Raw genomic sequence first — 27,293 nt, 5'->3', positions numbered from 1 at the left:
ATGTTGGATGCCTTTTTTTAAACTTTCTTAGTGAGCGATGAGTGTCATTAAGGAGTCTTTTTTACTTTGTGCCGTTTTAAGCTAGCTGTATTGCTTTGTTAAATTTGCATTTTGCTAGTTTCTATCAAACAAAAAGAAAATAAACATATTCTGCCATTGACCTTATCTGAATGGCAGAATATACTTTGGTGACATAATTTGTGTATCCGCATGGAGTCGAATGCCTAAATGAAGGCACCATTGTTGATTGAGAGAGCTTACAGTAGTGCAGGGGAAATATTTTCGTCTTACCTCTCAACTTTATGGGATATATTTTATGTCTAGGGATACTGCAATAACGCATCGTATTTCTTAACTTTGATTTTGTTAGATCTCGAGTTGCAACATTAGCCACCACACGTTCAGTTGCGCAGCTTACTATCTCATCCAAAAAACACTAGATTAGAATACATGATTTATAAATTCCTCCATCACTTCATTGAATCATGTAATGTCAAACATGACTCACTTGGAGAACAAATCATATCATGTTCTCTTTCTGTTGTTGGGGAAGCGTATGGCTTTCCTGCCGATGGTATCCAACTGATGAACAAAAAAAACACTTCTCCTTAGATCCTGATCAGTTTTCCTTCGCCAAATAATCACTTTTTTTTTTTTTGATTCAGAAAGGGCAAATTTTATTGAAAAAACCAGTTCATCACTAAGGAAGTAATGGAAATTGGTGTTGAAATACAAGACAACCTATGCAGTTACCATGAAAAAAATAAAACAAAAAGCAGAAAGGAGTTAAAACTAATGGACAACAGCTTCCAAATTAGATAGTACCATGTTCAAAGTCATGCCATCAAAATTTTTACCTTGCTGAATCTATTTCTTCAGTACGAATTATGGTTCGAAGCCTACCAATAATGGATAATTTTGGGTGGCAGAAGGAATCAAGTTTTCTGAACTTCTGCCACCATCACTGTACATCGGCAAAAAGGAATTAGTAGAAATTTCCTGACACCAACCAAGCTGGAGTATCTTCAGAGTTTTTCTCATTATGGATAATTTTCCTGGCTAAACTAGGGCGTATGCCACTTAATTGGGGCCTATGGATTTTTTCATCCACCCCATAAAAAATGATAAGGGGTGTCTAAGTTTGATGAAACTACCATTTTACCCTCTATCAAATATTAATACTACTAGTTTGTCCCCATCAAATCCTAATCATAAAATTAAAAACTAAAATCAAAATCATAAAATTAAAATCATAAAATTTAAAAACTAAAATCAAAATCATAAAACTAAAATCATAAAATTAAAAAATAAATCAAAATCAAATTCATTTCCATTTCCATCTCCACTTCAACTGATTCTTGTTCTTTTCTTCCCAATCCAATCCTATAAACTAGGTTTTAGTAACATAAAATTGCTCAAAAATTGAAAATTTTGAAATCAAATTTTTCGTGGTTTATCAGAATCGGTTAACGTTAATGTATATGTGATCCAATTGCAAATAGAAACGATTTATATGCATGCCCACAAAGACCGATTGTCCTTGATATGTTTTCTGGTTCGAGAAATTTGAACCAGAATCGGATTACATTAGCACTTATAAAAACCGATTGTTGATGTATAATGTTAGAATCGGATTTTATACGTGTGTCGAGTAAACCGATTGTTGTTCTCAATTTTTTTGTATCTTCTTTTTGTTAGAATCGGATTACATGAGCCTTCTTATAAACCGATTCCTGTTATGCAATGTCAGGAATCGGTTTTTACATATGTATCGTGTAGACCGATTCTGGCTAACCAAATTTTTTTTCCAGTTAATACTCGATCATAAAATGAGTATGAAATCATAATCGATTTCATTACTCGACTACAAATGAAAATGAAAACTATATGCTTTTACCCAATTTGAAAATGAGTAAAACTTTATACTCGAATTAAAAACGAGTATAACTTTATACTCGAATTGAAAACGAGTACAACTTCTTAAGCGATTTGAAACTGAGTATGAAAACATACTCATTCTTAACTCGGGAATAAAATGAATTTTAATTTTATTTGATGTTTAACAACAAATAATCACATATAAAAATGAAAAAGTTTACTCACAATCGGTTTATGTTCATGCCCATATAAACCGATTCTGGATAATCGGTTGATACCACTAAGAACATAAACCGATTCTGAGTTGGTGTTCTTCAAAAAAAAATCAAATTTTTAAATTTTTTCAAGTTCAAGGGATTCATTAGCACACTTTAATTTCACATCTAACACGATATTTTATCACTAATCACCCGAATTAACACTAATTAATTAAGGATAAATTAGCCATTAAAAAATAGTTGGTTAAGGGGTTATTATGGATTACTTCTTAATGATCCTATTTTGTCACGTAGCTATAGGCCCAGTTAAGTGGCGTAGGCCCCAATTTAGCCAGGATAATTTTGATATACAGGGCATGCTTTAACAGCCTCCACCACATCATTAAATTTAAAGGAAATATTTGTTCCAAAATGTTAACATCACATTGAATATTTTCAGGAGAAGATTAATGAGATGCATGTTCTCGTGACATACCGTACTAAAGAGTAGATCAGATGCTCTAGTAACATTCTAAGGTTTCAGGTTATTTGTATTTTTTTTTTCCAATGAGAAAACAGTAAAAGTAGATGACAATGAGATCAATATCTTTTTTGGCCAATTACAAAATGGTCATACTTTTAATAATTGGGTTACAAAAGGGTCATACTTTTAATTAGATAGTACCATGTTCAAAGTGATGCCATCAAAAATTTTACCTTGCTGAATCTATTTCTTCAGTACGAATTATGGTTCCAAGTCTGCATTTGTATCTGGAAGGAATTAGATAGTGATTTTCCAGTTTGGCATACGCTTGCCTACCAATATTGCAACTGGTAGTGGTACACCTCTTTCTTTGGCGATTTAAAGCCACCAATATGTAACCTTGGCTGGATATGCAAGTTCGATGTTGTTTTAGTTCCAACAGTCTATAGGTACTAACTAGCCTTCTATGTGATTTTAGTCTGTTCACATTGCAACAAGATTTTCTTCTCATATGGACTTGATAATGATGGTATGTACTGCAGATCTGTTGGTTAACAAAGTTAAGACAATAATGGATATGGCCTGGAATTCTTCGAATTAAACATGACGTATCTTGGTTAGTTGGAAACGGTTTGAAGATTGATTTGTGGCGAAACAATTGCTGTTAGGGTTCTACTACAGGTGACTTCTTGGAGTTGGATTTGACTCGTACTCAAAATAGTGTAGCTGAATTCTATTAAATGGTAATTGGCATATACCGGGATACATGCCAGAATTTCGTGGTTTTATTCAACAGCATATACAAGGTGTTCCTTGGCTGTTCATTTGGAGGATACAAAATGATTTTGTTGCCTGGCTGCAAGGGTGTAGTAACCATAACATCTGCTTTTGAGTACTGCAGAGCGCAGACCTAGAAGGCAAGTAAGTTGACATAAACTTTGTTGTAATGGCAACTGCAAGATGAAACTTAGCTTATATAAAGACAACTCTCTTTATTGATGTTTAGAAAATCTCTCAAAACTAAACACAAGCTCTAATCTTGCTCATATGATCAACCACAACTTTGGTGATCATATATATATAGAACTATGAATTCCTTTTCCTAGTCCTATTACCTTATTAAATGTCTTTCTTTTTCTTAGAACTAGATGACTTCTAATTCCCTAAGGATTACATCAATTTTCTAATCTTGTCCTAACCAGCTTGTTAGTGACTTCTATGTTGAAGTTAATCCAACATTCTCCCCGTTAAGCTTCAACCTTACCCGTGACATATCTTGTACTCCAATCAGTTCTCTCATTTCTTCAAACTTGATCCGAGCTAATGCCTTTGTCAATATATCTGCTTTCTGCTCAGTTCCTGGTATGTGTTCAACGTTGATGATCTCCTTCTCGATACATTCTCGTATGAAATGATACCTTTTGTGAATGTGTTTCGTCTTCCCATGAAACACTGGATTTTTAGTGAGTGCAATTGCAGACTTATTATCAATCTTGATGAGAACTTTTTCAGGTTCTCTTCCTTTGATTTAACCCAATAATTCTTGAAGCCATAATGATTGTTTAGACGCTTCTGTTGCGGCCATGAACTCAGCTTCGCATGATGACACAGCTATTGTGTCTTGCTTCTGTAAACACCATGTAATAGGTGCTTCTCCTAGATAAAATATATGACCATTTGTACCTTTTCCATCATCTTGGTAAATATTATGACTGGTGTCACTATACCCAACAATTCCTTTTGATCCTCCTCGACCATACTTCAATCCAGGGCTGATTGTTCCTCTTAGATATCTTAATATCTGCTTTATTACATCACCATGAGACTTGCGTGGACTCTGCATATAACGGCTTGCTACTCCCACAGAGAAAGCCAAATATGGTCTGGGTGTAATAAGTATCTAAGGCATCCAACATTTCTTCTATAACTTGTTGGATCAATCTCTGCTTCTTCTTGTGCCTTTGAAACTTTAAGTCCAAACTCCATTGGTATTTTTGTTGGATTACAAGTTTCAAGTCCTGCTTCTTTCAGAATGCTCCTTGCATAAGCTTCTTGTTTAATCTGAATCCCATATACTCCTTGATGGACTTCTATGCCAAGGTAATAAGTGAGTTTTTCGAGGTCTGACATCTCAAACTTTGATGACATTTCTCTCTTGAACTCATTGATCACCTTAAGGGAGTTGCCAGTCAAAAATAGATCATCTACATAGACTGCAATCACAAGAAGCGTTCCCTTTTCTTCTCTTTTGTATACTGATGTTTCTTTAGAGCACTTAACAAATCTGATTTCTCTTAAGATTTGATCTAACTTTGTATTCCAGGCTCGAGGAGCTTGTCTTAGACCATATAGAGCTTTTGATAACTTATAAACCTTATGCTCTTGTCCTTTTACTTCAAAACCTTTTGGTTGTTCAACATACACATCTTCTCGCAATTCACCATGTAATAATGATGTCTTAACGTCTAAGTGGTGAATTTCCCATTAGTTTGATGCTGCTTATGCTATTAAGAGACGAATTTTGTCTAGTCTAGCAACTGGTGCGAAAACTTCATCAAAGTCTATGCCTGATTCTTGAACGTATCCCTTAGCTACAAGTCTTGCCTTATATTTGTTGACAGTACCATCAGCATTCCGTTTTATTTTGAAGATCCACTTAAGACCAATCACTTTTACCCCACCTGGCTTATCAACTAGAAACCAAGTCTTGTTTCTGTTGATTGAAATAATTTCTTCTCTACATGCTTGTATTCATTTATGCGAAAGCTTTGCTTCCTTAAAGTTTCTTGGTTCGTCATAATGGACAACAATAATGTCTCCCATTCCTCTGCTGCTTGAAGAACATAATCCTCCAGAGACTGTGGTTTTTGAGTCTGTCTTGTTGATGTTCGCAGTGGAATGGGTTGAGTTATTTCATCGATCTCCTCCTCTTCTTCTTCTTATTCTTCTTCTTCTTCTTATTCTTCTTCTACTTCTTCGTTATTCTCAGTGTTTTCATTATTCTCTTCTTCTTCTTGATTAACATCGTTGTTTCCATTGGTATTGATGATTATGGGTCCTTCGCCTTCATCAATTACTTGACCACAACTCATGTGAAACATTTCTGGATCCCTACTTGGTCCATCATTAGTTTCTTTCCACTTCCAATGTGTTGTCTCATCAAACACCACGTCGCGACTTACTACCACTCTGAATATTGTTGCTTTTGGAAAACCTTGACGCGTTTGTTTCCCAACTAAACATGATTCACAGATACTTGATTCATCGTTTATCTGTGGTAGCCCTCGAACCATCTTGTTCTGAGACATAGTTTTTAAGGTTCTGAAACTTATGTGTCCTAACCTTGCGTGTCACTTCCATGTCTGATCTTCCAGTCTCATATTCAGATACAATGGCCTTCCAATCATGAGACTTATCTTGTAGAGTCTATTCTGTGAGTGTGAGACTCTAACTAAAAGTCTTCCACTTGGGTCATGAACTGTTAGATAATCTTGTCGCATTCTAACATCACATCCAACTTCTGTAGCTTGTCCTAGACTCAAGATGTTGCTCTTTAAGTTTGGAATGTAGTAGATGTTTGTGACGAGTTTCTGTTCTCCGTTCTTGCTTTGAAATAGGATTGATGCTTTCCCTTCAATCTCTACATAAGAACCATCTCCAAATTTCACTTTTCCTTTGATTTTCTCGTTGAGTTCAGAGAAATAGTGTCTCTTCCCAGTCATGTGATTGCTGGATCCATTATATAAATACCAGATTCCTTCTTCTCCATCCTTTGATTCGTATTTCTTTGGTATTAGTTTCCTTTCGTTTAAGAATACAACTTCGTGCATGAAAAGAGCTGTATCTGCTTCCCTTGTTTCATTCTTGTTTGCTTCTTCCATCTTTTGTATTCTTTCAGGGCATACAAAGGAGAAGTGTCATGCTTTGTCACATCTGTAACAAATAATGTTTGATCTATCCTTCTTTTCTTTCCCTTGGTTTTGATCATTCTGACTTGTTGTTCTATCTTGTGAGTTAAACCTTCCTCCCCTTCCTCGGCCTCTGTTTACTCTACCACCTCTTCCACGACCTCTTCCTCTTGTCGCATAGTTTTGTTGGTAATAGTTTGTGTACAAGAGTTTTCCTTGAGTTTCATTGCCATTGTATTATTAGTCTATTCTTTGTATAACAAGCAATTAACCTTTGTGTGAACCTAATTCCATTGCCATTGTCTTATTAGTCTGTTCTTTGTATTCCCTCAACCTTTATGAGAGTGTTATTTGTTTTGGGTTAAGGTATATTAATTGCTTAACTTATTAGTTGTGCAATAGAATAAATATCCTAGTAGTATATATCGATGGAAAATTGAAGAAACAGTACTACTGCAAGCAATCAGTCTTCAATTAATGTTGTCATTGTAGTCTGCTACTGAAATAAGCCCTAGCTAAGATACTTTCATGTTGGAACCACTGCAAGGTGTCTGAAAGGCATACTCATGTGTGCTCTACGCATTTGAAATTGGGACCGACTGTCATTAAGGAAGAGAGAAGTGGTCGAAGAGACAACACAACTTAGGGTTTCACCAAGTTTTCACACATCACAATTACTGGAAAGAATTCAGACCCGAGTATGTAACAAGTCTTGAGAATATTTTCTCAAATATTTTGGAGCTTTAAGTCAGTTGATATACCTTAGCTTAGCTGGGATTGAGATCGGAGTATTGCATGAGTCATGCAGTAATCTCTACAATGTTGAGTATGTGTATCTTTCCTGGTAACCAATTGCATCTTCCACGTTTCATCTGGTCTACCAAATTTGGCAATAGGCATCTTTCCATTCCTATGCTAGCTTCACTTTTTACAACCGACTTTGACTTTTTCTAATTCTCTAAAGACACAATATTAGTTCTTCAACCGACTACTACATATAGATATAAATCAATATTATAGATTCTTCAGGATTAGCATAAATATAAACTAAAACAAAAGTGCTATCAAGTTTGCTTTCTCAACAATAAATCCCATTCTTCCCTGTTTCTTTCCGTATTCTCAAACCCTAATAAGTATTTCTAACTCTACAATATTCATGGAGTTTTTTAATTTTCTACCTGAAGACATCATATTAGACATACTAAGTCGAGTAATAACTGAATCATTTATTGATTGCAAACTAGTATGCACAACTTGGAGAAATCTTGTTTCTCATCATCCATTATTCCGTCGGATGCACATGCATCATCTTAGTCACTCTTTTTCTGATTCTAGTAAGTTGGGTTTTATTGCTTTGACTCAGAGGGATATTTCCAAAAACGGAAGATTTGAAGTTGAGTTATAAGGATTAATTTGGCATGTTGAATATGATTACCAGTCAACAACACCCATCGAAAGCATCAGAAGGATTAACTTTACCTCTCCGTTTCAGGATACTGGGATTGCTGGTTCATGTAATGGGTTGATATGTCTTTTTAGTCGTATGGCTGAGCCAAACGTTTGTATTATTAACCCCATTACCAGAGAATATGTTGTGCTTCCACAACCCAATACCGATCCTAATATGCATCTTTGTAATGTAATCGGATTTGGTCTGGGAACAATTGATTTGGTTACGTTGCTTCAACTAATGAGTACAAAGTTGTAGCAATATATAACTTCGGCGGGATTGTAGAACTCCACATATACACTCTTGGCAGTGTTCAGGGATGGAGGAACCTCGGAAGATTCGATTATAAATTCGACGCCTATGAACTTATTTTTGCCAATGGATCACTTTATTGGATGAACAATAATATTAAACCAGACATCGTCGCCTTCGATTTGTCTGAGGAGATGTTTTGCGAGTATATTTTACAACTTCTTTTGCGACCGGACCGTAATTATTGGAGGAATAAAATTGGGGTTTTGGATGGGCTAGAGGCTGAAGGATCCGACTATTATCCTTATGACATATGGTTATTAAAAAACAACACTGACAATCATGACAGTAAAGAGCAGCCAGACGGACATCAGTCAATGGTATGGAATCAAGAGTTTAGGATTGAATTTATCAAATCAACAAAAGAGTTTGAGATTAACAGAATCAAAATGTTTGCCATTAGAAAGACTGGCGGTGTTTTAACTCATCCTGAAAACTATCTCACCATTTACGACCCAAAAGCTTCAACCTCGAGAATGCTTCTGGGAACGGTTTCATAAAGTACTCCCTCATAAGAAAACCTTCGTTTCGTTAAAAGATTTAGGGGAAGAAAATACGAAAATAATGGAGTCCATTGACGAAGGAGATAGAAAGCTGTGATTGATTGTCAAGCAGCTGCAAGATGATGGACACCCTGAATACATGCGTTATCTTTGTTAAGTTTACGAATGAATATTCGTATCATTCTTAATTTCATTCTATATATATCAAGTCACCCTTGTGTGAACCTAATGCTATTAATCTTATCTTATTGAGTTTATATGATAAATTATTTCTAGTCTGTCTTTGTATTGTCAATCCAACTTTACAGAAGTGTTAAGCTATATATATTATTAGAGAATATATTATACTGCTTTACTTATTTTTATTAAGGAGAATATCTCCTGTCATAATTATTGTAATGAGGAGATTATCTCCGCCATACCTTTTGTATTTCCAAAAGGGATACTATTGTTTTATATAATAAGAATCCTGGTGAATAGAAATCACTAAGGAAGTTATCATCAAATCCAAGATGGTATCATCCCCCCTACGATCCTATTTTCTCTAAACCATTAAAAACCAATGGCGAGGGAACAACTGAAGCTCACAGACATTGCTGAGGCATATAGTTCTATGCATCTACAACAACCCGATGATGCTTTCTACATGGATACCGGTGCTATATTGCACCTCACTGCTGATCCAGGTAATCTACACAACGTTTTCAATTCTAGCAATGTACGATCTATCTTAGTTGGCAATGGAAATAGTATTCCAGTTACTGCCAGTGGTACCAAGTTCATAACCCTTCCCTCTCGTACTCTTCAACTCAAAAATACCCTTGTTGTTCCCGATATTATCAAAAACTTAGTTTCCGTTCGTAAGTTCACCATTGATAATCGTGTGTCTGTTGAGTTTGATCCTTCTGGTTTTTCTGTGAAATATATGAGTTCGAGGAGAATTATCCTTCGATGTAATAGTTCCGGGGAGCTCTACCCGATCACCAACTCTGTCGTGCCACCACAAATATCATCCCAGTCTTCCCCCATTTCTCTTGTTGTCTTTTTGCCAGATATTTGGCATAGCCGCCTTGGTCATCCCGGCAAGGATGTTTTAGATGTTCTTCGTACAAATAATTCTATTCATTGTAATAAGAATCAACATTCTAAACTTTGTCATTCATGTCAAGTTAGTAAACATGTTAGATTACCATTTTATGAATCAAATTCCATTACTTTTGCACCATTTGATATCATTCACAGTGATTTATGGACCTCTCCTTTATACATAGAGACCGGTTTCCGTTATTATCTTATATTACTGGATGATTTTACCAACTATCTTTGGGTTTATCCACTAAAGTTTAATTCCCAAGTTTATGAAAAGTTCTTGGAATTTCGTTCATTTGTTCAAACTCAATTTGAACGTCAAATTAAATGTTTTCGATACGACATGGGCCGCGAATTTGAAAATTCTTCCTTCCATACTTTTGCTCGTAACAATGGTCTTGTTTTTAGTTTCTCTTTCCCCCAAACTTCTTCCCAAAATGAAAAGGCTGAACGCATGATTCGCCGTGTCAATGACAGCACTCGCACTCTTATGTCTCACGCTTACGTTCCTCCTAAATATTGGGTTTATTATCTTCATATGGCTGTTTATCTCCATAATATTCTACCCACCAAAGTCCTTCATAATCAATCACCTGTGTCTATTCTTTATCAACGCCAACCAACGTATGATCATCTTCGTACATTCGGTTGCCTTTGCTATCCAAATATCTACCCCAGAACTCCCCACAAACTCGCCCCTCGTTCCACTAGGTGTATCTTTCTTGGTTTCCTCCTAACCACCGTGGATAACGCTGCTGAGATCTCACCACACACAAAATAATCCTGTCCCTTCATGTGACATTTGACGAGAGTGTTTTCCCATTTTCTACCCCTCCTCAAAACAACCCCCCTGATGACGACGATGTGTCTCCTTCTTTTTTTTAACTCCTCCCACAATAATCACCTCTCTTACCCATCCTCTAGTACTGCTCCTACTGTACACCAATCATCTCCTATTCAGCCCACTCCACCTGACATATACATCCCACCTCATCGTCGCAACACATTATCTACTCCTCCCATCCAAACGTCTTTCTTTCCTCCTGCCACTTGCGTCCCCACTAAGTCAGCAGACCCCATCACCATTTCTTATTCCCCCAATACGTCAGTTCCCACTCCCACTCCCCAATGTCAGTTTCCACTCCCACCTCCATACCCCACTGAGTCAGCAGCTCCCCTCACCTCTTTTTCTTCTTCTTTTCCCACTGCGTCAGATCCCACTCCAACCATTTCTGCACGATCCAATCATTGCGTACAACCTACTGACGTTAACCCCTCATCCCCACCATCCACTTCTTCCCCTACAACAACCACTGTACCTACACCTTCTTTCATACCTCCAATCACTACTGTTCCTCCAGCTCCTTCTCGCCCCACGACTCGCGCCTCTCGTGGAATCTTCCGCCTTGTCCATCGCCTTAATCTTCATGTCCAAACCCTTCGTCAAATCTCTCCTCTCCCTCGTTCTCACTTGTATGGTCTTAGAGACATAAACTGGAATGCTGCCATGAAAGATGAGTACAATGCTATGTTGAAAACTAATACTTGGTAACTGGTACCACGACCACGTGACGATCATGTTATTCGTTCCATGTGGCTCTTTCGTCACAAATAGCATGCCGATGGCTCCTTGCAGCGATACAAGGGTCGTCTAATTGCTAATGGTAAATCTCAGCAGGTTAGGGTTGACTTTTTTGAAACGTTTAGTCCGATTGTCAAACCAGCTACTATTCGCACCGTTCTTACTATTGTTACTTCGCGTTCTTGGCCCATACATCAGCTAGATGTCAAGAATGCGTTTCTTCATGGTGACTTGACCGAGAAAGTATATATGCATCAGCCTCTGGGGTTTGTTGATCCTGATTACCTTGATTACGTATGTCGACTACGTAGGTCTCTCTATGGTCTTAAGCAGGCTCCACGGGCGTGGCTTCAGAGGTTTGCCAAGTTTATCACTAATTGTGGTTTTCGTGCTAGTGTGTGTGATCCCTCCCTCTTCGTTTATCAATCAGGTTCCGAGACAACATACCTATTATTATATGTTGATGATATTATTTTAACTTCCTCTACTGATGCTCTCCCATGCTGCTTCATTGATTTGATGAAAAGGGAATTTTCTATGTCTGACCTTGGCCCGTTACATCATTTTTTGGGTAATACTGTTACTCGTTCATCCTCAGGGATATTTTTGTCTCAGTCGTTATATGCTCAGGACATCATTGCACGTGCGTCCATGATAAAATGCAATCCAGTGGCTACTCCGGTCGACACCAATGCCAAGCTCAGTGCTACCTATGGCCCTGCTCTCACGGACCCCACTTTGTATAGAAGCCTAACCGGTGCTTTGCAGTACCTCACTTTCACACGGCCAGATATATCCTATGCAGTCCAGCAGGTATGTTTATTCATGCATGATCCTCGAGATCCTCACATGCAGGCCCTTAAAAGGATTATTCGCTATCTTCAGGGCACAATTGATCACGGATTATTTCTCTCAGTCTCCGCTATCTCTGGCTTAACAGCATACTCTGATGCTGATTGGGCGGGTTGTCCTGATTCACGTCGTTCGACTTCTGGCTTTTGTGTATTTCTTGGAGACAACCTCATCTCCTGGTCATCAAAACGTCAAGCAACAGTTTCTCGATACAGTGCTGAAGCAGAATACCGGGGGGTAGCAAACGCTGTTGCTGAAACAACATGGATTCCCAACCTTCTTCTAGAGCTCCATCTACCTTTACGACGTGCTACTATCGTGTATTGTGATAATGTAAGTGCGATATATATGTCTGGAGATCCTATTCAACATCAGCGCACTAAACATGTGGAGATTGACATACACTTTGTTCGTGAACGCGTTCGTATTGGTGATATTCATGTCTTGCACGTCCCGTCTGAAAACCAGTATGCTGACATCTTCACCAAGGGCCTTCTACGACATCTATTTGTTCGTTTTCGTTATAGTCTTAGCGTTTTCTCCTCTCCCGCTCAGACTAAGGGGGTGTATTAGAGAATACATTATACTGCTTTACTTATTTTTATTAAGGAGAATATCTCCTTTCATAATTATTGTAATGAGGAGATTATCTACGCCATAAATTTTGTATTCCCAAAAGGGATACTATTGTTTTATATAATAAGAATCATGGTGAATAGAAATCACTAAGGAAGTTATCATCAAATTCAAGATATACATTCATTGCTTTGTTAATTGTACATTTGAAAATGTGATCCAGCATGCAGGGTTGAACCAGCATACACAGACAAAATCGTGGAACGAGAAAGATAAATCCCAGAAGTTTTGACGAATAATAGTCACTCCATTATACAGCAAGCAGCCTAGCTAGTTGTCTGTCTTCAAATAATGTTACATAATTGAAACAATGTACATTAGGAACTAGCTAATATACTTTTGTTGGAACCACTGTAAGGTGTCTGAAAGGCTTACTGGTATGTGCTCTACGCGTTTGTATTGCCAAAAATTGTTTCAGTTAGTGAGGGAGAAAACTTATTTACGTTACAGAATATATTGTTTTTGAATTAAGTCAAGGTCTGCTCGTTGAATCAACTAAATTATACTATCTTTTACGAGTTATAACGAATTTAGTTTGTAATGACAATCATCAATTAACCTTATTTAGTTTCGTATTCAAAACGAAATTTAACCTAATTGTAAAGTTAAATTGGCAGAAAATGCGTCATTGCTGAGAGAAGCTGGCGTTCAGCATATTCATTGGGTTCACTAGAAATTACATACGCACGGAGGATCATGTACAAAAGGCGCACATTATGAAGTAGCCAAACTGTTGCTCCATGTTCGCTTAGTTCGAAACTCTGTAATCCCTAAAGGTTGTTTAATAGTTTGCTGATAAAATTATCCACCTCTTCTATTTAATTACACTTGTTTAATCCATGTGTATAAATAAAATAAAACATATACGACTTGTGGCCACTCGCTCTATAGGGGTTAAATATCGCACACGTGAATAATCATGCGAGACAACTAAGTTACTAAGAAGCGAACGGAGTTCGCACGTAGCATATCTTAAATGACGGAATCAATGACGTCATAAAGTCACGAGTCAAGTGTGAGAGTTGTACGAAGTTGAGGAGCACGTGTGAGAAGACCAGATGCATGGGTGCGAAGACATCGCATACTGGATCCGAAAATAGGGGCTTTATTAGCTGTCCTCCACTATGTAAAATCCCTATATATAGGACCAGCCACCCTTGTGGTGAAGAGATATCTTTTTGAGAGTGGAGATAGAACTTTAGGAGAGAGAAAGGTATTTGTTTCCCAAGTTAGGGTTTTATCTATCATGTTTGTAATGATTTCTATACTTAATAAAACTATTTCTAATTGTTCTTCATAATGTCTTCTTAGTTTGATAGATAGATTGTTAAAGGGGTGTAGTAGTAGGATTTTCTACTACTACATTTTGGCGCTAGAATACAGCTCGAGATTGGGATTGAATCTGTTTGTGAAAATTTTAAGATGAGTTTATTTTTCAAAAATTTCATTCAAAGTAAAATCTCTTATTGTTCTTGTTTTTATGAAAGATTTTGATCACTACCGCGAAAATCAGACATTTGGAATCATTCATTCAAAACAAAGTTTTCATTAAGAAAGGAAATTTTAGTTTATTTACGTTTTAGCTGTAGTTTTCATAAGTCTGAATATAAGTATTATTTCAAGAACACAAAATGGTGAGGCAACCATATCTGCAGAAGAAAACATACCACCGGTTAGGAGGAGTCGAAGAATTGAGGGAAGAAGAAGAGGTGAAATAGAAGAGACATCAAGAATGGGCGTGAGAAACAATAGATCCCAGCCGATTAGATCTAATATCCAACAGGAACAAAGGGAGAACGACCAAAGAAATAACGATGCAGTAAGTGTCGATACTACGGATATAGATACCGTCGAGGATGATGATAAAAGGACACATGCAGAAGGAGCTGAAAGAGAGATCGAAGACAACATAACCATTGCAAAATTAAGGCAGAGATTGGTTGAGGAAAGAAGAAGAGAAGCAGAACTACGTGCGAATTTGACACGACAAAATGATGAGTTAAGAGAGAAAAATCAGAGGCTACAAGAGAAAAAGTCACAATCAAGATCCAGAACAACGAGTGCGACCTCAAGATCAAGGACAAGCAGGAGTACCACTAGGAGGAGTAGATCTGAGCACGTAGATAATACACAAGGACAATTTTTGGATAATACTTTTCAGGAAAATGAAAATTCGCAGGAGGAGCACGAAGGGGATCGCATAGAAGATAGGTATATCCAAGTAGGATAAGATGAACTCGGGCGAATGCGTCGTAGAGAAGGAATATTGGAGTGAAATGAGGAACACAATCGCGCGCATGATGACGAGCAGCAAGAAAATGACGTAGAACAAGCAAGGATGATCCTCCATGGAAGAGAGATGCTAAGACAACAAAATGAGAGAGATAGAGAAGCACAAGAACATGCGAGAAATAAAAAGGGAAAGGAGAAGAGAAAGAAGAAATGAGGAAGAACGACAACATCTAGAAGAGGCAATACGACAAAGCAGACATGAAAACAAGATGAGAGAATCCCGGTTGAAAAGGCCAAGGGAACAACAAGAAGAAGACATATTCCCAAACACTGAAATCCGAAGAGAAACAGCGGAGTTAAGAGAATTAGTAACTAGAGGGAAAGATGGAGTAAGAAGACAACTAGAGGATGCGATAGAAGAAGCAGCAAGGACACCACTCGCACGGAGGATACAATCAGTAACAATACCAAGAAAGTGCGCACTACCAACGTTTCCTAGCATCTTTGATGGATCTACATGTGCGATCCATCATATCAAGACATACAGCTTGGTTTTTTTACAATATGAGGATAATGAGGCAGTCTTATGCAAGTTTTTTCCAGCCAGCCTCGCAGGAGAAGCCTTGAAGTGGTTTGATGGGTTACCAGTAGGAACAATAAAATCATATGAGAACTTACAGAGTCTGTTCTTGGGGAAATACATTAATCGAAGTATGCTAAGACCAGGAATTGAAAAAGCATTCAGCCTACGAAAGATAACGAACGAAAGCCTGCGAGATCTGACCAAAAGATGGAGGAAAATAAGTAGTGAAATGGCGGGGCGAGTGGAAGAAAGAAATCTCATATTGTCATACATCAATGCATTGTTACCAACTGACTTGTTGTTTACACAGATCTTTAGAATGAAAGACAGAATAACAATGGCTGAGCTGCGCGATTACCAAGAGGAGTATATCACACTCAAAGAAAAACAGAGAGATATGGAGTCTTACCCGATCGCAGTAACGAACGAAAGGAAAGGGAATGCTAGTCTAATACCAAGAATGGTGAATGCGGTTGCGAGTAATTCGCAGGGAAGCAAAGAGAAATTAATCGCAGAGGATCGGTCAAGGCAAGTTGCTATGAGTAGCAGAGACCAAGAAATGTACGAACAAGAGTACAGGGAGAGGTAGTACACCAACCATGGAGGAAACAACAAAGTGGAAAGATATGATAATCATGAAGACGAATATGGAAGTAACATGATGTATTACAATCAGGGTACGAACTACATATGAATAGAGGTCAGGATGCCACCTCTTAACACAACAGTAGAGAAAGTTTGGGAAGATATTATATTGATGGAGGAGATAACACCACCACCCAATCTTGGACAAGAACCACCATCGGGAAGAAGAAGCAAAGATTTATGCGCTTATCATCGTTTCCACGGTCACACAACAAATAACTGCAAGAATATTCAAAGAATAATATTAAGAATGATCGGACAAGGAAAGCTTAATCACTTCCTAGCTACGCCACTTCCTCCACCACCACCAGCGCAACCAACAACAGGAGGGTCATCGTCAGGAGCAGACAAAGGCAAAAATACCTTTCCAATAATACACTCCTACAAAAGCATAGAGGACTTTCATGACAATGTGTTGAGAGGGGTATACGCGAGGGATGCTGAAGGAAAAGAGATTCTTAATTTAGCAAAGATACCAAAGCTCAAGGAATAGCAGAAACAACCAATAACATTTAGAGCAGAAGAAGTAGCTGGAAGAGGCGAACTTCATGAGAGTCCACTAGTGGTTAAGCTGGAGATAATCCCGAAAGAAAAACCAAACAAGGAAGAAGCGGAAGAAGATATCGCATGGGAGATAAATAGGATACTAATTGACTCGGGAAATTCTGTGGATATTCTCTTTTATCACACATGTAAGACAATGGGAGGAAAATATGAAGATTTGATCCCGTCAACATACAAAATATACGGCTTCAATGGAACAACAAACAAGCCGAAAGGAGAGGTCACCATGCGAATACCACTTAAGACAATCTCTACAGAAGTAACATTTTGTGTTGCAGATGTCGAATCTCCATACAATGCATTGATTGGAAGGTCGTGGTTACATAGCATCCTGGGTGTGGCTTCCACATACCATCAGTGCATTAAGTTCCCGTTGACCCAAGGTGTTGGAATCATAAAAGGAAACACCAATGAAGAAAAGACATGTAATGAAATTGATGTAGAGAAAAGTGAAGAGCGTGCGATTAAGAGAAGGAACGTCTGTCAAAAAGATGTAGAAGAAAGTAAGAGGTGCGAAATATTGATGGTTCATTTCATAAGAAAAGAAGGAGAATATGATAAGAGTGGAGAATCCTCGAAGGAAGAAGGGACTAATAGTGACCTAACTCAAAAGGGAGTCGAAGGAACAGAAGGGCTTAAGTATGCGAAGCAATCTAAAAAGGAAGACGTTCAACCAGGAGAGTTAGTCATAAGCGAAGTTCCACCTTATCGAAAACAATGAAGAAAGAAGAAAGGAAAAAGTATATGGGCTCGACCATATGTGGTGAAGAAATATGTTGGTGATGGAATGTACCAGCTAAAGGAAAGAGATGGAAGAAATATGGAGAAAATGGAGAGTAGGGTTTTCAACAAGAAGTATCTGAAGCAGTATTATGGTTATTATGGTATGTGAATGCGAAGTGAGTAAGTTTTAAGGTACTAATAGGATATTTATATTTGGGCGAATAAATATGAAAAAGAAAAATCAGATATGTACGAGAAACAATAATTACAAGAAAAATTATGTTTCTTCTACAAATGTGTACTTTAAATATGCAAAAAAAGGACAAGGCAAAAACAAGACCTCAAAGTAAGACCTCAATAGGGGGCAATAAAATTTAAAACATCTAATTAGGGAGGATGGGTAACCAATTGTGGCGTGCACCTTAGTTCGCACTTGTGCAAGAGGCAAAATAATTAAGCCCTGCGCGTCATAATTGGGAAAAACCTAGTAATGCATGGCTCAGGCGAAAGCCATACCAACCCTGGGATCTGAGCCACTCTTGGCAAGTCCTGGCTATGATACACTCGGTCCTCAAGAAACCCCACTTAGGGAGCAAACTCGAACGAGTCTGCGAAAACAACTGGTTGTTGCATCACTGGATAGTAGGAGCCCACCCCAACCCCGTAGGGGTACGTCTCCTTGAAGGGGAAATTCCAGGGGGAAGATAAGGATGGCACCCTCCATTAGGGAGCTGAATTCTGTCAAAAGACGTCAATATCATGGGACTATAACTCAAACAAGAGTATATGCATGTCGTATTGGCGCATAAATATATCCTGCAGAGGCAACAATACGAAAGATGATAAGGCGAGATCAATGGGTCAATACACGAAAGCATAAATACCTCCTGCGATTTCATCGCACGACCCAAATGAATACCCTGAGGAAAAAATAAGTCTTGTTAACAGGGGAGGCTGATTAAGACCTCTACTTAGGGGAGCTCAATAAGACCTCATGAACAAACACAACAGACCGTACTAACATTATTTTCGCAGACATAAAGCAGAGGCAAAGGGGCGATCAAAACATGAAATGCAACCATGCACGGGTAATTACAAAGGTAACTTGAAAAACTAAGGATTGAATAGAGGAAATTACCTTGTTGCGAATATCAGAGGCAAGAAGGGGATTATAAACTCAATAAGAATATCATATTCACACTAGAATAATTGCTCATGTCAAACATGATAACAATTTCATATTCGCACATATGGTAGACTCCTACACATGTATTATTATATTCACACATATGACAGGGTCATAACATGTATTATTATATTCGCACATATGACAGGATCATAGCATGCATTATTTCATTCGCACACATGACAGACACATACACATGCATTGACATATTTACATGTATGATGAACTCACTCACATAGGTTATCATATCTAACCCTGAAACTGACATAAGTTGCTAGAAATAAAAGCATCATTTTGTGATCTACAGACAGAAGAAAGGGCGAAATCTATTAAAAGAGAAAATATATTCAAAGTATTGACTTCAAAGTCATGATCTTGTACAAGGAAGGAAATATCATATGAAGAGCGTGAAAGAAGGAAAAAGTGAACAACTAAATCTTCCCAACGTTATCTTTATCAACTTCAGAGTCACGATCCTCTTCAGTATCTTCATCATCTTCAGAATCATCATCCTCCTCATCAGAATCTTCGTTCACAAAGTCACTATCAAAAATCTCAGAAAGTTCCTCATTCGCAGGGGGATCTGCGAACTCGTAATGTGAAGGAAAAGGGATTTGGTACTGAGAGCAGATCTCGCCCACTTCTTCTTTTAGAGTTACATCACGTATGCGAATAACATCCTTAGTCATATTGGAAACAGTTTCCTTGAGCTTTTTCTTGAGACGACTGTACTTGGTAACGAACATCAAGCCTCCGTTTCCAACCTTTGAATTTCGTCCTGAGATTTCGTCTGCAGACTTTCAATATCTCGCAGATAATTCTTCTCCTTTCAAGAAACCCTTCTTCAGAAGCTGTGAAGAGAAAAGAAATAAAGTCAGAATCGTACGTGCGTAATTTAAAAGATGAATCAGAGGCGGAATTGTAAAACAAAGACAACAAGAAACCTTTTTTTCGGTAATAATGGTTTCGACCAGGGAATCATGGTCAGATTTTAAACTAACGCTCGAAGCCAACTCTAGTCTAGCATTATCAAGGACTCTAGAAGCTCATGCAAACTCAGCATCACTCTCAATCAGAAGATGAGAGCGAATTTCATTCTCACGAGCGAGAAGAGCATTCTTCTCACTTAGCGCGCGATCCCTTTCTACCTGGACTTCGAGTAAAGCCTCGTGAAATCACTTTAAATCCTCCGCACCATTTCCAATCACCCGATCTTTCTCAGTGATAATTTTGTCCCTTTTCATTTCTAAAGTGTTAATTTTCTGCTTATACTCATGAGTACGACGTTGAAGGTTCTTACTATAAACTAGGGTCGGCATATGATCACAGATAAGGGCTTCATATTTTTGTTTTAATTCCTCCCAACTAAGATTCTCTAGACCACGCATGGGGAAATTGTCCACTGAGGCATTAAGAAGTTCTAGAAGGACATCATTGTCATTAAGAAGTTCTAGAAGGACATCATTGGCTTGTGAAAAGGCACATCAATCTATTGAAATTCTTCGACAAATATTGGGAAGAAATCACCAATATTGTAAGAAGTGGAATCATGAAATCTCGTAGGAAAAATTTCACCCTTTACTGTAAATATGTCGAAACAATCTTCCAAATAGACATGGTCTTCTTCTTCATTTCCGCTGGAATTTTCGATGAAATGTTTGAAACAATGGTTTTCATTTCTTGCATTATTTCTTTCATTTCTCTGTTAAGAAGTTTGATTTCACGGTTGAAAGCTACCCGGTCTTCATGTTGCTCTAAAAGAGTAGAAACCACAGTTTTGATATTTTCCATAATATTGTTATGCCAATCCATTTGTATGGGGTATAAACCGTCCGAAAGAATCGAACGGCTCTGATACCAATTGATGAATCCCAAACTCATCAATCAATGATCATTAGTGAAATAAGAAGAATAAACAGACAAGAGAGACGAAATCAGATAAAGGAGCGGAAGAATTCATAGAATCAGGCAAGAAGATTACACAGACTCAAGACAGGATATCAATCCATTTCATTCATTCTCCCATAACAGTGCTTACAGACACATATATATATATTAATCTACCATGCAAACTACCCTAACTGCCATATCTTAACCACACATACAAATCCATAACACAACCAACACACACATACCTACCTAACGAAACACAAGTGGACGTATCATTTTGTTTGATTTGTAATTGTTCTCATATTTATAAAATCTTACATATCTATGTTGTGTGTATAAAGTGTTTACTAAAATGCAACAGAGAAAAGCCATAATAGTTTTGAATCACAAATTACATTATTGTACCATAAATATCACAGATTTTGGCCTTGTATTGGGTCTGAAATTTATGATAATTATCAAAAGAAACAACCAAATTATGCTGAAAATTTGGTAGTGGTTAGTGAACTATTTCAATTATTAATAAAAGGATGACATCGCTTTAATTCAAATGAAGACTTCAAAGAGGGTTGAGTTCAAATCATTTAAGTGAAATCTAAAACAGTATACTCTTTTTCAACTATTTTATGATATCTTAAGAATTAATACTAGTCAAAGAGGGTCAAAATTGGTCTGAATGTTATAGATTTTAAGTCAAATGCAGAATCCTATATACTACAAACCTAAGTAGTTGATTTGGTTTTCCGTTTCTCTTTCTTTAGGATTTATTCAGGTGTAGATTAGTAGTTGACCTCTAGGATTTCTCTTTGGTTATCTTATTCTATACCCACTCCCATTTACTTTCTCAGGAAAGATCATTCGGAGTCATGGTGCTAAAAATGAAGAAGAAACACAAAATTTTGTGCAACAATAGTGTAGGTGTTGAAGAGGATAAGATAAGTAATTTGCCTGAGGCATTAATTTATCACATTCTTTCTTTCCTTCCAACTAAATGTGTTCTGTCTACCTGCATTTTATCTAAAAGATGGAAGTATGTATCCAATTCTTTCCCCACTCTTGATTTTCGTGAGTGGTTGGCTGCCGATGTCATGGAAGAAAATGAACGCTGGAAAACCCTACAGTTCATGAATTTTTTGGACACAGTATTATATCTTCATGAGAAGCCAAATGTTCAGAAATTCTATCTCACGTGGAATGACCTTTTTGATGAGTCTCGGGTTAATAAATGGATCAGTATTGCTATAAAACGTAGAGTTGAAGAACTTTTCCTTTCAGCAGAATCTCAGTCATCTTTCGTATTGCCTCTATCATTTTTTACATGTGATTGATTGACAGTGTTGGATTTAGAAGGTGTAAGTCCAAATGTTCCAAACACGGTTTCTTTTCCAAGGCTGAAGTTACTTCGGATAAGATTTATGCAATTTGTGAATGGGATGTTGATAGAAAAACTGCTTTCTAACTGCCCCATCCTTGAAGAGTTGAGTTTGATAAGTTGTGGTGGTATGAAGTCTGAAGTTTTACGCATTGAAAGTCTTACACTGAAAAACTTGTACATTAGATACTGTGATTTTAGTGAGTCCACAGTGAAGATTTGTGCACCTAATGTGACGACCATCAGTTACGGAGATGAACTACCGGCAGCATTTGTTTTCGACAGCTTTCCGTTACTTGTTGAGGCATATGTTGCTGTAAATGACGGCACCGAAAAGTTTGTCATGATCAAGCTATTTGAAATGCTTTCTAGTGCAAAACTTCTTAAAATATCTGGTGAATTCTTTGTGGTATGCCTAAATACTTCTAATGTTCTTGATGATTTAGTTGTTATAAATTTAATTAATATATATGGCATATCTATAGTATCGGTTTTCCTGTGGAGTGGTGTTTTGACTTTTGTGCACTGATATACATTGTTCTTTCTTGATGATTAGGTGCTAAGTAATGTGGATATCTTCTTAACCGATATGCCCGCATTTAAACATCTGATACATCTGGAAATTAGTTCACTCTTTACATGGTGTTGTAATCTTCGTAAAGTCTTCCCATATCTTGTTTCACAGCTTTCAAAACAGTCCCAACCTTGAAATCTTCTTGCTCATACAAACATTCAATATCAAACTTCAAACCAGACTCTTTCTCTCGAGGATCAAGCAACTTAGCAAAAAAAAGAACAAAGTTCATATCTTCGTAATCCCCCCCAATATGAGTTGTATTTTTTAAACATTACTTCTGCCATCCTAGAAATATGAGCATCTCGGTTTCCTAAAGCTCTAAGACGAACCAATTGTTCATGAATCAAAACAAAATGCCATAAAAATTCATGTGTAGTAACCTGTGTTGAAGTAGAGAACTTAAAAGTAGCATCAAAGAAGATTTTTAAACATTTACAAGACTCCTAGCATATGACTAGTCTGCAGCATATGGAGCATGATGACGGGGATTGTTCTTTTTCTTCGTATTCCTATTTTTAGTTACATCTCCTTCACATTCAGATTCACTAGAACTAAGAAAATAATCTTCACTATCAATTGCAATAGTGTCATCGTTAGTATTAAGTAAAGCTTCACATTCAGATTCCTTGAAAATATACTTATCTCGAAAGCCTTTATCTTCTCTTTCTAACCTCTTAAACACCTTCTCATATGGAATGGAAGCTTCAAGCATTAGATATGTAGCATTCCACCGGGTCTTCACATCTAAGAAAACCATCTTCTTACAATCAATCTTCTCAAGCGCAACACATTCTTTGAATTTTGCTAACCTAAAGGGAGATCCAGTGAGATACTTGATAACTTATCTGATCCTGCTAATTGGCTTTTGATACAACAACACAACATCTTTAACGACAAGCGCAAGAACATGCGCAACACACCTTACCTGATAAAAGAATGAAACAAGAAAATATCGACAAATTGTTCTAAACTGAGTAATAACAAAAGTACTTGTTCTAAACTGAGTAATGACAAAGCATGAAAGAATCAGTAAATATTTCCCTAATGGATGTGATGAAACCTGAAACTAAAGTCTGTACATATGAGAATCAATCTCATCAGGGTTTTGTGATTTTGTTATTACAACTGCATAATATGACAATAGCATGTATCAGCATGAGTTGAAAAAGTCATTACAAAAATAACTTTAGGATTTAGAAAAAATGATGAAGTATGATGATAATGGGTAGTAGTAGTAGCCAAAAAAAATCTTCAGCAACAACAAACTATGAATTCAAAACATGAACTAGCATGAGAAAGAACTAATGGCACTCCAAGTATAAACCACAGGGCCTGAAGTAATTTACTAAAAACATGTCTCTCATGCATTAGTTTCATTAAGGAACATATGGAAACCATGATGTGCAAAAATACAGAAAAGATAAAAGTATAGTACAGAAAAACACCAATAATACCAAAACTCTAAGACTCTAATGCTTGTAACTCCAACAAAATGTTTCAAATGAACTAGAATAGAAACATATATCTACATAAGAACCATCCATTTAATGAATCAGAACTGCAGAACTACATTTAAGCATCACCAAAAAAAATAAAGAACTCATTCATACTGAATAAGAGATTTAAGCATAAATAAAAAATAATAATAATCTAACCTGCATGTATTCAGATCTAACTGTTACTCCTGTCCAATTGATGACACTGGTTTGAAGATATTCAATCGCCACAGTATTTTTACTGACATTGTCCAAAGTCACACCGAAAATATCTTCTAGCCCCCAATCCAGCAAACATTTCTCAAGCGTTTTCCCAATATCCACTCCAGTATGACACTTGATCTGGCAAAACAGGATGATCCTCTTTTGAAGCTTCCAATGAATATCAATAAACCGCACAATCACACACATATAGTTGAAGTTGTTTGGAGAGATCTATGCATCAGTTGTGAGAGAAACTCTTTGTTTACTTTCCTTGAAAATTTCTTCAACTTTTCTTTCTCATCTTTGTAGATTGTTAGAAGATATCTGTAAATGGTCATCCTCTTTGGCACCTTGAATCTAGGTTCCAACTGTTCACTATATATTCTAAACCCTTCTCTTTCTACAATTCTAAATGGCAGTTCATCTATTATGACAAACTCATCCAATCTTCTTCTACACATATCCTTGTCATAACTAACAACAACCAGTTGGGATGACTGTCCTGGTCTTGGTGGTGGAAACACTAAACTCTATTGACCTTTTAGATTCTTGTTTGGATTCTCAGGACATGTGCCTAAATGTTTCTTCATGCTGGAGGTGCCATTTCCTCGACTATCGGCTTGCAACTTCCTTTTACAGTTCTTACATTGTGCTTGTTTATCATTGAGCCTTACAAAACCTTTTCATACTTCCGATCTCACTTTTCCCTTATTCTTTGGTTCACTTTCAGGTGTAGGGTCATGTGTAGCCTGCTGTGTAGCTTGTGTTTCTTGTGCAGCATCAACTTGAGGTGTTACAAGAAGTGTCACATCAATAGACCCAGTTGTAGGGGATGGAGTCATTGGAGAGGGAGATGCACTTGCCATCTTGCAGATTGATAATGAAACTGAACTTGATCCAAACATTACCCTTCCAAAGGTAAACAAGTTAGTTCTTAATACAAGCACACATATTTCTTAAAACAATCAAATCAGGTTTTTAATTACCACCTAGCAATTTATATTAAAACTAATCATATCATGTGAAGCAAACAAGCAAAGTTGTTATAATTTCAAGCTCATAGTCTCATACCATTCATAATGTCTCAATTTTACAAGGAAAGATCTGTTACAGATCATTAATCAACAAGCAAAGCAAATAAGCAAAGCACTTTCCATTCATAATTTCTCATACCATTAGTTTATCAATCAACATGACTAAAACAATCAACACCCATTAAAAGTCACAGATCAACAAACCGTTTTACTCAATTTCATAACCAAACCTCAAACAAACAGAAGATAATCAACAAATCTTTGTCAAAAAGCAAACAAGAAAAGCACTTGCCATTCATGATTTCTCATACCATTAGTTTATCAATCAACATGACTAAAATAATTTCTCATACTCATGGATGATGGATATGAACTAAACATGACTAAAACAATCAACACCCATTAAAAGTCACCGATCAACAAACCCTTTTACTCAATTTCATAACCAACAAATCTTTGTTCAAAACCACAAACAAACAGAAGATAATCAATAAATCTTTGTCAAAAATTTTACATCAACAAATCTTTGTTCAAAACCTCAAACAAACAGAAGATTGAACTCAAACTGAAGATTGAACTCAAATGAAATGAAAGTAGTAGTTACCTGTTTGATCTCTCTAGAAGAATTCCCTATATTTTAATGAAGAACTCCAACTGCTGCTCCTGCTCCTCAAGGTTTGAGAACATTAAAAAAAAAAGATAATTATAATCCTAAATCGAAATAAGAATCAAAAGAAACCCTAAAAATAAGAAAACCCAATCAAGGAGATGAGGAGAAATCACTTACTAGTTACTAGATCATAGAGGCACTACACCAAATCCAGGATTTTGTCACAGGACATATCTGTTACTGATTTCATTTGTAACACTTATAGACCGTTGGTAAAACGTTGTTATAAATAATTGTTGGAATATGTTGCAACGCTTTTTTCTGTGACAATTATTAATTAAAGTCACATCTTATAGACGTTACAAATTAAACAGTAACGACTGAACTAATTTAACGGTTGTGACACGTGACTTACTGCAACAACTAATACAACGGTTATAATTGTTACTTAATAATTACATCAATTATGATGTAGACACGTGTCCCTTACTGTCACATATACAACAACAGATATAAGTGCGAATAATTAGTTTGCAACGATTGGACGTAGGACAGTGTCACATTTGGTCACGGTTATAGTAACACATATACGAGTTACTAAGTTTACCCACAATTACTTAAAGGACACGTGTCTTTGTTGTCACGATTACTGTAACGTTAAAACTGTTACTTTAAGTTGTAACAAAACAGTGATGCTGACAGGTGTTTCTTTTTGTAACAATTTCAAAAATAACTGTGACAATTTTTAAAATAACAAATAAAAAAATATGGATAGCCCGGGTCACTATGGTGGACCTGGGCTTCTAGTTTAAAGGCCTGCAATACAATTAAATGGGCTTCCAGTAATACAATTAAAACTGATACACAGACCTGCACTTTCTTCTTTTTCATATACACTCTGATTCTCAATCTACAAATCATCCACATTATACTGTGATCCATGTATTCATTACAGAAACCCAAGTACAAAAATTTAACCGTAAATAATCTAAAGCCATCAACACTGTGAGCTGCGAACAAATAAAACCAAGATTAACTTCTCAATAATACCATATGATGAGCTTAGAAAAAGTTACCAGTTCATGTAAATCCGGCGTTTGGCATTCAATACGCAAGACCTGTCCAACAATAAAAATGAACACGTCAATGACAGAAGTTCCAAGTTTCATTGATCAAGAGAGGAGTAAAGATAAAAACAGGTTAAAGAAAAAACTAAAATTGTTTATTGATTTCTCTTCATAAACTCCAAACTACAACTTAGCTATTTTTAAATCAAAACACAGACT

The 27,293-nt window shown here is 36.8% G+C and overlaps 1 pseudogene; it reads left to right on the top strand.

Moving 5' to 3' along the window:
- Nucleotides 1-21,580: 21,580 nt before the first annotated feature.
- Nucleotides 21,581-22,795, top strand: LOC113316812 (annotated as a pseudogene).
- The last annotated feature ends 4,498 nt before the right edge of the window (nucleotides 22,796-27,293 follow it).

This window comes from Papaver somniferum, chromosome 10 (genome assembly GCF_003573695.1).
Source record: "Papaver somniferum cultivar HN1 chromosome 10, ASM357369v1, whole genome shotgun sequence".
NCBI classification, from domain to species: Eukaryota; Viridiplantae; Streptophyta; class Magnoliopsida; order Ranunculales; family Papaveraceae; genus Papaver; species Papaver somniferum.
Note: the sequence above shows the minus strand (reverse complement) of the source record. Positions and strands in the feature narration are given on the sequence as shown.